Source organism: Durio zibethinus, chromosome 9, assembly GCF_047325235.1.
Source record: "Durio zibethinus cultivar Kanyao isolate XHJ-2024 chromosome 9, ASM4732523v1, whole genome shotgun sequence".
NCBI lineage: Eukaryota > Viridiplantae > Streptophyta > Magnoliopsida > Malvales > Malvaceae > Durio > Durio zibethinus.
Genome location: NC_143170.1, coordinates 28,532,165 through 28,545,059, shown reverse-complemented (window position 1 = coordinate 28,545,059; position 12,895 = coordinate 28,532,165). Strand labels below are relative to the sequence as shown.

Below are 12,895 nucleotides of genomic sequence, written 5' to 3'. Positions count from 1 at the left end.
CTTTAAAATTTTAAAAGTCGTTGAACCTCTGCTCAAAGGAGCTTTTTAAATTTTCAAAAATGTCATTGAAGCTCTATTTGGAAGAGCCTTTTAAATTTTTTTTTTTTTAAAAATTTATACTTAATGTTTCTTCTTTTCAAATAAAATGGTTGTTCATTTGTCTGTGCCTTACTCCTGATTCTTATAAATAGGCAAAGAGAGGCAACTGTAGACACTATTTATATATATTATATTTTTTCTCTTTTCTCTTTCTTTTCTTTTCTTTCTTTCTTTTGGCAGTTTTTCTGTCGGCCACCTATAGCTGCCAGTTGCTCTAACAGCCATCGGCAGCTGTTCTGACAACTGGTGGCCATCCTAATCTTAGGCCACCAAAATCTTAGATTTTCTAGGATTTTGGTCTTCTTTTCGCTTTATAAATAGAGTAATGAAGCTGGAGGAAAAAAAGGAGACCTTGTTAAAAAAAAAGCATCCTGTCGAAAAGAAAAACCAAAAAAACAACAAAGAAACAAAAAACCACAGTCTTCTGGAGCGGGAAACCTAAAGCCAAAAGCCCTGCAAAAAATAATAATAATAATGTCATCAGTTTTAGATCACAAAAAAAAAAAAGTGGTAGGTTTGACCAAACCTTCAAAAGTAGATCTAGGCCTTTTAGGTCTCATTTTGGTAAAATAGAGGCCGGATTTAGGTTCAGGGAGTTAATAGGGTGTTCTAAGATTTTTGAGATTTTTCGACAGCCGATGATGATGGCCGACGACTAACGACCGGTGGCTAACACAGCGGATGACCACTGGCTAATCAATTTAGAGAGAGAGAAGGTCTAAGAAAGGGAAAGAGTTCGAGAGAGAGGGAGAAACCAAAAAAGTGAGGGAAATAAAAAATATTTGGGTTTTATAGAAAACTGAAAGCCAAAACGATGCCGTTTTAACCCCCAAAAGAATCTGTGGGTCAACCCTAACCCAACCTATGGTCCGCGCACCCTACTCGTGACCCACTTCTTTATTTAACTTTGACTAGTCCAGTTAAACTAGCACAAATCGAACCAAACCGACGTCGAACCATACCAGACCAGACTGACCCACTAAGCCAATTGAACCTGCATTGACCGAACCGTTGATTGGTCTGATTCAAGTATTTTTTTTTTGGAATTTTTAAAATTTTTTTATATATTATTTTTGTTATTTTAAATTTTATTATTAATATTCATGCAAATTAAAATGTTTATATCTGTTAGAATAAATTTTTGCATAAATAAAAATAAATAGTGAAATATATAATAATTTTTTTTATAATTATATTAATTTTTAAAACAAACCATAAATAATTTAAAAATAATAAAAAAGCAAGAAAAAAAATTTTTATTTGATGATGAGATTCAAAGGTACTCCGAGTAGTGATACCTACAAAATCTTTAGGTAAGAAGATTTTTTTAAATATTACCAGTGTATTAGAGTATTTATAAAAAGTTTTCAATACAATAAATTTTTTTTTTATAAAATAGTAAAGTAAAAATTAATTAATTTATTAAAAAACAAAGTGATAAAGGAATAGAAATAAAAATGAGGAAAGAAAAAATATTATTCGAGGATGGGATTCTAAAAGTATTCCGAGTAGCGATGCTTTACGAAATCTCTAAGTGAGAAAATTTTTTTTAAATATTATCAGTATATTGGAATATTTATAAAAATCTTCAATATGATAAAATTTTTTATTTTTTTCAATAAAAGAATAATAATAAAAATAGTAATGCAATAAAAAATATTAATAAATTTTTTTAAGGAATGAATAAAATGTGTGCATCGACATGTTAGCATTTGCATTGCATGCATGGCATATTTTTTTTATGAAAAGTAAATTTAAGCCTTCGAGGATGAAATTCTATGGTATTCTAAGAAGTGAGGCCTAAAAAGTTTTTAGGTGAGAAAGAGTTCTTCTAATGTTATCAATGTACTTGAATGTTTTATGAACTATTTCAATAAAAAAGTTCTAATTTATTTTTCTTGAATAAAGAATGAAACAATAAATAATAAAAGATGTAAAAAAAACCAATAAATGAAAAATCAAGAAAATTATTTTTCAAACATCGAAAATAAGATTATTTTTATCAAAATAAATGGATAACACGTAATTAATTGATACCGTTTTAAACGGACGTTGTGGAGGTGCTAATCCTTCCCCACGCGTAACCAATTATCAAACCCGGACTGTTTTGCAGACCCTAAAATTATTCTTTTAATAAATTTTAATAAATTTTAATTAATTTTAAGATTCTGTTAAAAGGATATGTTTTAATAGGTAGCCAACTGTACCTAACCAAAAAAGATTGATGGTGACTTTCTTTTTTATTTTTTTTCAAATTTGTTGGGCGGATACAAAACCGTTACGACAATACCATACAAAAAATTTTAGATACCTAAAATGATTGGGTAGTCCAAGAAATTTGAAGTAGAAGCCCAAAACATCAGATGGTATTACCAACAAAGGTAAACCCATGAGATTATCTTGGAGAATGATAGATAAAACAATCAAGAAACCCCTTGTATAAATACCAATAGACATCTTAGATATGACCCATTTTCTTTATCAGAAATCTAAGAGCACGTTCACCCAAATATGATGCTTATAATGTTTAAGCCTTCATACTCTACACAGTCATAACCAACTATCTTTTCCAACTAAAACTGGTTTTACATCAAATCTAAAAATACCTCAATATGATGTTATATTGCACTAGCTACATATTAAGTTTTGATAGAAAATGGCATTGAACATACAAGAGGATACAAAAAAATGTTTCTTTATAACAACCAATAGAAACAAGCATGAAATGGAATACCTGTTACTTGAAAGAGCAAAGAAAGTCTTAAATGGTCTTCAAGTTGGTTAGTAGACCGTCTGTATTTTGTAATGAAAAATTTTAAAAAAAATTTGATTTTTTTTATAAGTTCATCACAAAATGAAATACAAAAGTCAATCAAGTAAATGATTAAAGGAATAAACAATCAAAGCATCACTGCAGAAGAAATGAAACTGAGAGTAAGCAAAAGAAAAATCAAGGTATCAATATGCCCACTTTTGACTAGAAATGACACAAAATTTGGCAAACTTGGATGTAGTTGGAAAGCATCATCTCATGCCCTTGTCAAATATTCTTTTTTTTGTTTTTTACCAATGATAGTCCTACTTGATGAAGGTATCAACACCACAAAACAACACCACAACACTTGATGAAGGTATTAACACCACAACAGCTTATGAGAATTCAGGACAAATTTACCATGCACTAAAAATTCAAGTAATTTTGTTCATAGTGAAGGCAAATTATGACTGTACTTGAGAGGTCACAATGTTTTAGGAAAGCTAAAAGTAAAGCTTCAAAAAAACTATTTAATGGTAGCATCTCTATTTAAGGGGAAAATGTACATGAATTTGATTGCTTTCAACCAAATTTCTAGGATCCACTTTCCATCTACCAAATGAAGCCAACAGTTGCTCTATATTCATAGAAATAGAATCACACTATATAACTCAATACTTTACCAAAACATTTGGTTACAAAGCAATTTAATAGTCAAAATTGAGAGAGAACACTTCAAATCAACCTAACTTTCCAATTAAAGATTCTTCATAATACCATGCAATGCCCCCACTAAGCATTTTGTCAAATGATATCATATTTCTGCTAAGACGATAGCTACTTGACCTTTATTGTGACCAATTCAGTTCGTAATGGAATGAGAACCCTAGAATTGTTATTAATACTTAGACTAGTCATTTACCACTCATTACAAAAAAATTTTTATATATTGACGTTTGGTTATAGTGACAGTCAAATTTTGTTAGTAAAAGAGACTTTTGTCGACAAAGTTTCAATACTGTTAAAATATATCATATTTATACCAATATTTTATTTAACCATCGGTATAAATAAACTTTTTTTATGGTATATGACTATTCGTTAGTATAAATATGTTATATATTGACAGTTATTAACGTAACCGTCAGTATAAGTTCAAATTAAAAAAACTATTGGCTACCAAAAAATTAAATGGGATTATTGAAGGCATTTTTGGCCAAAAATGCCTTCAATAATCCATTCACAAAATTTTGGAGAGGGATTGTTGAAGGCGTTTTTAGTCAAAAACACGTTCAATAATCCATAAAAAATATTTTTTGTATGGATTATTTATTGATGGTCAAATTTCGTCAGTAAATAAAACTTTTACTAACGGATTTTTAATATCATCAAAATGTACCATACTTATACTAATACTTTATTTAACCGTTAGTGTAAATAAACTTTTTTTATAGCATATGATTATCCATCAGTTTAAATATGTTATATACTGATGGTTATTAATGTAACCATCAGTATAGGCTCAAAACAAAAAAACTATTAGTTTACAAAAAATTGAATAGGATTATTGAAGGCATTTTTCGCTAAAAAAACCTTCAATAATCCATTCAAAAAATTTTGGAGATGGATTATTGAAGGCTTTTTTTGTCAAAAATATTTTTAATAATCTCTCATTAAAATTTTGAAAGGGATTACTAAAGGCATTTTTGGCCAAAAATGCCTTCGATAATCTATACAAAAAATTTTGGGAAAAGGCGTTTTTGGCACACATAAAAATTTTTGTGAATTATTGAAGGTGTTTGTGGCTAGAAACGCCTTGAATAGCCTCATTCAAGCTTTTCTTTTCCTCCACCTCCTATTGACTCTACATACTTAATCTCCACCTCCCACCAACTTTATCCACCTATCGATAACCATAGCTCTCCACTACCCACAAACTTTCTCCACTTCTCATCGACTTTACAAACTGAAACCCATCGGCATCCATTTTGTTTAAGAGTTGAATCAAAGTTAAAGCATCAAGACTCTCGTCATTTCTCAAAGGTATTTTTCATTTTTGGCATTTCAATTTTTATCATCGAGCATGCTTTTTTTTTTTGTCCTTCTAATGGCATTGGCTTTGATTTCTCTATTTGGTCAAAATTTGTAAAGGATGGCAAAGATGTTTGGTTTTCTCCAAAGGTTGCTTACTTATGTCTAGATGGGATAAACTCAACATTTTCTTCAAAAAATCTGGGTAAGTAAACTTTAGTACCATCTTCATGAACTTTGTAATTTGTCTATTTCCTAACATTTAAATAGCTAGATGAAGTTTCCTTTTACTTGGATCAAATGCCTTTTATTTCCAACATAGGACTACGATCGTTTTTGGCTTAAATGCACTAAATGGGATGACTGTAAGTCCAAATGGTTCTGCCATGGGAGCTTGAAATTCTAGTAATGCTGAATCGCTCACTAGATTCATCACTGTCAACCATGGTTATACCATTCATAGATATAAATTTTCTTTCTTTTTCTAGATTTGGTACAATGACGTTAGTTTTTGACTTATTTTAAATTTGTGGATTATAAAACAATTTGGTTGTTATTTTATTTCAAATGTTATTAAATATTTTCACTTTTTTGTGTATTTTTACTTTATGTGAAACCATATCATATTATGATTATACATAAACTAATATTAATATTTGAAAATATAATTCAAAAAAAAGCTTTTAGTGATGCCTTAAAATTTATACCTATGCGTTTTACTATTAAAATATTTCAGGCTATATTGACAGTCATCATGGACCATTAATAAAAGTTAAAACACATAAGGCTATATTAATGGGCATTAATCATTGGTAAAAGATATACTGATTGAGACATCATCGATATAAGTTGAATAAATTAAAACATACGAATCTATATTGACAAAAATAACTGTCAGTAAAAGGTATAATGCAGAACACACAATAGTTGCTATACCAACAGCTATACCAACAGCTATACATATAGTGACTAACTAAAACCATTAGTATATCTTTGTTACATATTCTGACAACTTAAAAGCCATCAATAGAGGTCTATACCAACAAGGGATATACTGACGATTAAAAATTCATCGAAATAGATATTTTGACTGTCAGTATAACGTTTATTATGCTATACTGATAGATTTTTAAATCTTATTGATGGTTTTTCGAGCATCAGTATAGAGCAGTTTTCTTGTAGTGACTTAATGTCCGAGTAATTATCCTCTCCTCTAGTAATGCTTGCATATAGAAAAAATTGTTTAAAATTTAAAAAATCATGCAAGATTGAGAAGAGAGACATTATGTGAGAATAGGTGAAATACAATCCTAACTAAATGATGCCATCTTCATATTATCAAGAATAACTTTAGATGAACCTAATTATATCTTTTTAACATTAAGAAAAAACTTAGCAATATCTTAGCTTAGACTAATTCCAAAATATAATAGTCAAAAGAACCCATTGGTTTGTAAAGTTACATTTAGAATGCCTATCCACCAAATGACATCTTCTCAAAATAAGAATAGTGGAAAAAAAACTCTCCATCCTCCACCAAATGAACCATTTATATTCTTTGGAACTCAAAATCCTTAACAAGGGTTTTCTCTCTATACAAATAAAGATTTTTAAGAGTACCAGTTCTACCAAAAGAGAAAGATTTAAAAAAAGATACCAGAACCTTTAGTTTGCTATCTTTATTTTTTTTGCCTTTTACTTTTTTATTTTTCACAAAAAAAGCAAAAAAAAAAGTATCAATTAAACAACACCTATGAAGAAGTTTAAGAATTTTAAAAAATAGTTAATAGTAAAAGAAAATACTTATATATTTGATAAGAATGGTTGAGTAAAAATGACTTATATTTGCTAAAAGGATCAACTCTAGGCTAGCAAGTTCCGTTGGGCTTGGACTTAACATCCACCAATCCAACGGTTCTCGATCATTAAAGCCATCAACTAATAACTAGGTTGGCTATCTCAGCGTTTTAGCCTTCCAATTGGGCCATGAGCTTCTAGCCCACTACATTATTTTGAAAATAATTCACACATCCATTTCCCGCTCTTGGCTTTTCCCTTTTTCATCGTCACCACCAAACACTAGCATCTCATAAAAGCTCAAATTTTCAAACTTTCAGAAAGCTAGAAACCCTCCAAAATTCTTACATTTTTTGAAACCATGGTTTTGATCTTTGGCACATTTGCATTATCCGAGTTCGACAGCTCTAAACTCACAAAACCCTCTTTTTTCCCTTTTCAAATTTATAACTTCTAATCTTCCACTTGACAACTTAAGAACTCCAAAAGAAACCCTTATTTGGCAATTGAGGTAAAGCTAATTGGTCCAAAAGGTTTATTTTTCGATAAAAGTGGACACATTTGAAATATCTGAATTTCATTGTTCATTGTACTTGTTGAGATTTCCAAGTGGCATCTTCATAATTAACCTACTGCAAGTCTATAGAAGGTTTTTGGTTGTTATGTTATACTTTAGATAATTACAAATAGCATAGTAACACCATGAAACAAGAGAATAGGCAATTATGGCTTACTATAGGAAGATTGTTAGGACAAGTTGGATTTTAAATTAATTTCTAAATTTTATGTTTCATAAAATGATTCTTAATTATTGAACATTTATGCATCTGAAGACACTTGCAAATACGCAAACTTGCACAATCATGGTATTCTTTAAGGCTCGAGTTTACTTTTAGCATCGTAGTTCTTGTTTTACTTTTTCATATTGTACTTTTATTGCTTTAAGTAAATTATTGTCATGAAATGATAGTCCAAGTGACTAACTTTTTTATGAGATGGTTGTAACAGGTTGATGTTATTCTTGATCTAAGCTACACTCAGAATATAGGAAGAAAGGTTAAAGCTCACTTTCCACACCCTTAGGTTTGATGATTATTGTCATAACATATAGATTCGAAAACCTCTAGTTAGACCTGATTTTAGAAGTCGCAACCAATCATTTTTATTTAGATGTGATTGGTCACCTAATTAAATCTGTCCCATTTTAATGATATGTCGAAAGTTTGACTTAGATATCTTTAAAAATAGATTCATGTCTATGAAACCAACACTAGGTTTAGGAGTATGATTACATGTGAGAAAGATTATAGCACCCTCACAACACCCATCGAAGGATGGTATCGGTTTGATTTTATGTTTTCCAAGCTTTAAAATATTTTTGAATTTTTACCAAGAAATTTAATTATTAAAAATTGATCTTAAAATTACTCTAATTGTTTGATAGTGATTTAAGACAATTTTTTTACCTCAGGAGTATTCATGGAGACTTGTGTTCCACTTTGAAAAGGTTATGTCATTGAATTCAATAACATTTTTCTAAAAATTATTTTTTGAAAGCAAATAATAAAATCCTCCAATCATTTGGTAAGATTTATATCAATGCATATCCCTTAATTGTTTGGTGGGATTTTTAATTGAAAACCTCAAAATTTTCTTTTGAAAAAAAAAGTCATTAAATCCTCTAATAGCTTGGTAAGATTTAGTGAAAATTTGAATCCTCCAATTGTTTGGTAGGATTAAAAAATTAATTTTCAAAAATTCGTTATGAAATTCTCCAATCGTTTAGTAGAATTCATAATTCAAGACTTAAATCCTCTAATTGTTTGGTAGGGATCATGAATTTATTATTAAAATTTATTTCAAATATGCAAAAAAGAAGAAAGAGAAACAACTAAGTAACATAAATAAATATACAAATAAAGAAGAAAAAAATAGAAACTCAAGATTTTGCTGAAACTCTAAGTGTTACTTTTTTTCTAAGTCATTTCAGTTCCATTGTCTATCATCCATGAACTTAATATCTCTGCTCACAAGAATTTTTTCATTTTATGGTTGAAAATTTTTGTATGCCTTAGATGATTGCTATATCCAATAAAGACTCTTGGTTCTGCCTTTTTGTCTAGTTTGTCTCTTTTTGCCTATGGCATATAAGAAAAATATAGGCAACCAAAGGTTCTTAAATGCTGCAAGTCTGGTTTATCACCAAACCATGCTTCAAATAGAGTTCTCTTCTGCAGAACTTTGGTTGGTAGTCGATTTTGTAGAAAGACTATTGTATTTGAAACTTCTACCCATAATTTCTTTAGTAGCTCCTTTTCATATAGCATACACCTTGTCATCTCCGTTATGGTTCTATTTTTCCTTTCACTTACTTTATTTTGTTATGGAGTATAGGGTGCCGTAAGTTGATGCTCAATACTAGCTTTTTCACAAAAATTGTTAAACCTATCATAAGTGTATTCCTTCCCATTATCTGACCTTATTACTTGCATTCTGCAACCACTTTGATTCTCCACCCATAATTTAAATTTCTAGAATACACCAGCAACCTCATATTTGAATTTAAAAAAATAAATCCAACAAAATCTAGTATAATCATTAATAATAAAGACAATATAGTGCTTATTGCCATTTATGTGAACTAGTTGAAGCTTTTGTATTGCTTTTCATGTAGTTTGAGGAAAAAAACTTCTAACTTATTTGCCATACTAACAAACCGCACAATCTACCATCTTTTCTTCCAGTAATGGTACTTCTTTCACCAGATCGTGTTTTTGCATATAACGAAGTCCAGTATGATGGAAATGCCCAAGCCTCCTGTTCCATAATTATGCATTGCTTGTGTTACATGGAAAGGCTATATGCTCTTCCTTCATTAGATTTAGAGCAATGCTTTTTCCTTTCATTTTTATCTTAAATGTATCTATGCCTTTTGCATCTTTGATCTTATACCATTTGTCTTCGAATAATATTTTGAAACCCTTCTCAAGCAATTGTCTAACATTAGGTTTTGATCAATGTCAAGCACATATAAAACATCAATAATGCATTTCAAACCTATTAGGTTTTCTATGACCACTATTCATTTGCCCTTGACTATGATGTATTCACTATTTTCAATCTTAACTTTGAAAATGCCAGTTTTGTCAAGTTCTTTAAAAAGTTCTTGATCATTAATCTTGTGGTTTGTACAACCATTATCAATAAGCCAAGAGTCACTAGAATTGCTTCGCAACAAACAACTACTTTTCTTGATATTGTTCAGTAGTGACTTTTGCTTCCTCTCCATGCTTATGTAACTTGCAAATCTTTTCCTTGTGCCAAATTTGACCACATTTTCTACATTGAATATATGGCCTCCATTTGCACTTCTTCTATGGATGATTAATTTTTTTATAGTGTGGACAAGGTGGATAAGTTCCATCCTTGCTTTTGTTGTTGCTTACATTGTTGCCAAGCTTGTTGTTCTACTTCCTATTATTCTTTCTTTCTTTGCCTCCTCCTGAATTCTGTGCTTTTGCTTGAAAAGCACTTTCCATGGAATTCTCTTGTCTCATCATCCTTATGCCTACAATGCTTTCACCAACTCTGCTAAAGAAATGCTTGACAGATCTTCTGACTCTTCTAAAGAAGAGATTTTAGCTTCATATTTCTCAGGTAATGTAACTAGAATTTTTTGCATAATTCTCTCATAAAAAAATTCTTACCAAATAGTCTCACTTTATTCACAATACTGAGCAACTTGTTAGAGTACTCTTTAATGGATTTTGACTTTTCCATTCTTTGCATTTCAAATTCTCTTATAAAATTCATCACTTGCATATTTTTTATCCTGTCATAGCCTTGGTATTCCTTCTTGAGATACTCTTAGACCTCTTTGGTTGATTGTAGGTTCACGGTTCTAGTGAATATTATGCTTGAAACTGCAAAATATAAGCAAACTTTTACTTTTGACTTTCTAGTCCTTTTCTCCTTATGATTCTTGAGCTAAGTAACTGTTGGATTAGCAGGTAGTGCAGGAACTTCATAGTCATCCTCCACTGCTTCCCACAGATCCAAAGCATCCAAATGTACTGCCATTCTAACAGCCCAAACTTGATAGTTGTCACCATCAAAGATTGGTGGTTTAACAAAGAATGTCTTATCTGACTTCATTTGACTAAGGGTTTTGTGTGTTGCTGTGTTTGTGTAGAGGATTTTTGTTTGTAATAATTTTTTTTTGTTCACTCAACTCACAGATCCCCTAAAAGGCTTGGCTCTAATACCAATTTTGTTGGTTTTTACAAAGATAAAAAAAAAAAAAAAAAAAAAAACTCGTGAAAAGGAACAATGAGAATATGAAATTGAAAATGTTGTACCTCTTCTTCATTTAATGCAACTTCCTTAAATACAAAAAGATTTTAACCTAAAACTAAAATGACTACTAGTCACAAGGCATGATATTCCTATTTGCAAGCCATAAAAAAAAATCACTAACACACAACTAACTTCCATAAACCATTAACACACATCTAACTTCCATAAATCACTAACAAACATCTAACTTCCATAAACTACTAACACACATCTAATTTTTCATTACACATTAGTAGCCTATGTATGCATAATGTAGCTAATGAGGCATTCTTGCAACAATTTAGAAAGGGAGATCAGAAGCAACACCAAATTTTGAATCTTTGCTAAACGTGAATTTGAATTGGTATCTCCTTCATATGCTTTAGTTTAGCAATTCGCATCACATATTATTTACTAAAACAAAACTACAAGCTTCTCATGTACTTTACAATTTAAAGCAGGATATATAAGAGTGAAAAGAGAAAGCAACCATGCTTTATGATCAAATTCAGCCATCTTAAGAACTATGGGTATTACTATTGGTTCAGGGCCAGATTTTTCTTTTCTAGCAGTACTTCCATTTACTTTTGGTATGTTAATAGTTTCACTTGCATGAACACAAACATTGTTAATAAACTGTCATATTGCACCTTCACTATGCCTCTAATACTAACACATGCACATGAAACAATGCTTATGAATGGAGCTAGATGGTATACCAAATACAAAGAATTTAGAGCAGAAATCTACCTTTATTGTCTGACGTAGTTGCTAGAGCAATGGACACTAGAGATTCTGAGACTTTGTTCACCTGGTCAGCAGACACATCTTCACCCAAAGGCATAGGATGGTTGGCTATTTTCCATATTACTTCCAGGTATACTTGAGAAATTATTCTCCATTTGCACTATAGAAGCATTATCTGAAGCCACAAACAGTGCAATCGATCGATTTCCTTCAGACATAGCAGTTGGAGTTTTATGCTCATCATATATATTCCCTATTATTGCCATAAGAAACAAGGAAAACTCACTTAAAAGTGATAAACACTAAAGTGCACAAGAACATGCCAATGCTTCCGAATCCCAAGCAATGACAAGGTGGAAAAAAAATGATACAATACTTAAGCATATTAAAACCTTCTGCAGCCAAAAAAAAAAAAAAAACCAGATACAAAGGCAGTCTGCATATTCCAAAAAGAACAGCAATCTGCAGGGTAACATGGTAGCAGATCCAACCTCACACTTCATCCCATGAACATAATACATGTGTGACATGCTTCTGTGTTCTAAGACATATAGCCAAGCTCCCATAGAACATCCATTAAGGCTAGATATCTTATTTTAACTATTACATTCATCAAATCACAGAAAAGAATAACCGCAAAGATCAACAGAAATCCAAGGATAGGAGCTCAGATTTGAGCTAAAATTACTGCAAATACAACAGAAGCAACAGGTATTGATATTTTCATGAGTAGAATCTATTCATTCATGGAAAGAAGGCCATAATCTACTAGATTCCATGCTTATTTTATTGTACACGCTCAGAAATTCATGTGTCACACCCTTTCATGACCAATGCTACAAAAATAAACAACACCTGAGACTTTACTTCCCGGCAATGATATAGCACCTCGTGAAATTGTATGATTTTATTTTTGAGTAAAATAACTTATTAAATTAAATGAACCAATGCAAAGAAATAATTAATATGAACCACAAACACTCAAAATATAATGCACTCTATAGGCATGCACATATCACACTTTAATTCTTGAGCCCATAAGGGTGTAATGACATCACCATACACTATAAAGATAAAAAAGAGAGAAGAATAAGCAGGAAGGCTCAAGGATGGAGGGTGAGGTTGTTGGCA

At 30.8% G+C, this 12,895-nt stretch overlaps 1 pseudogene; it reads right to left on the bottom strand.

Moving 5' to 3' along the window:
- The window catches only part of LOC149516932 (uncharacterized), a 60,523-nt pseudogene that overhangs the window by 45,560 nt on the left and 2,068 nt on the right, over nucleotides 1–12,895 (bottom strand).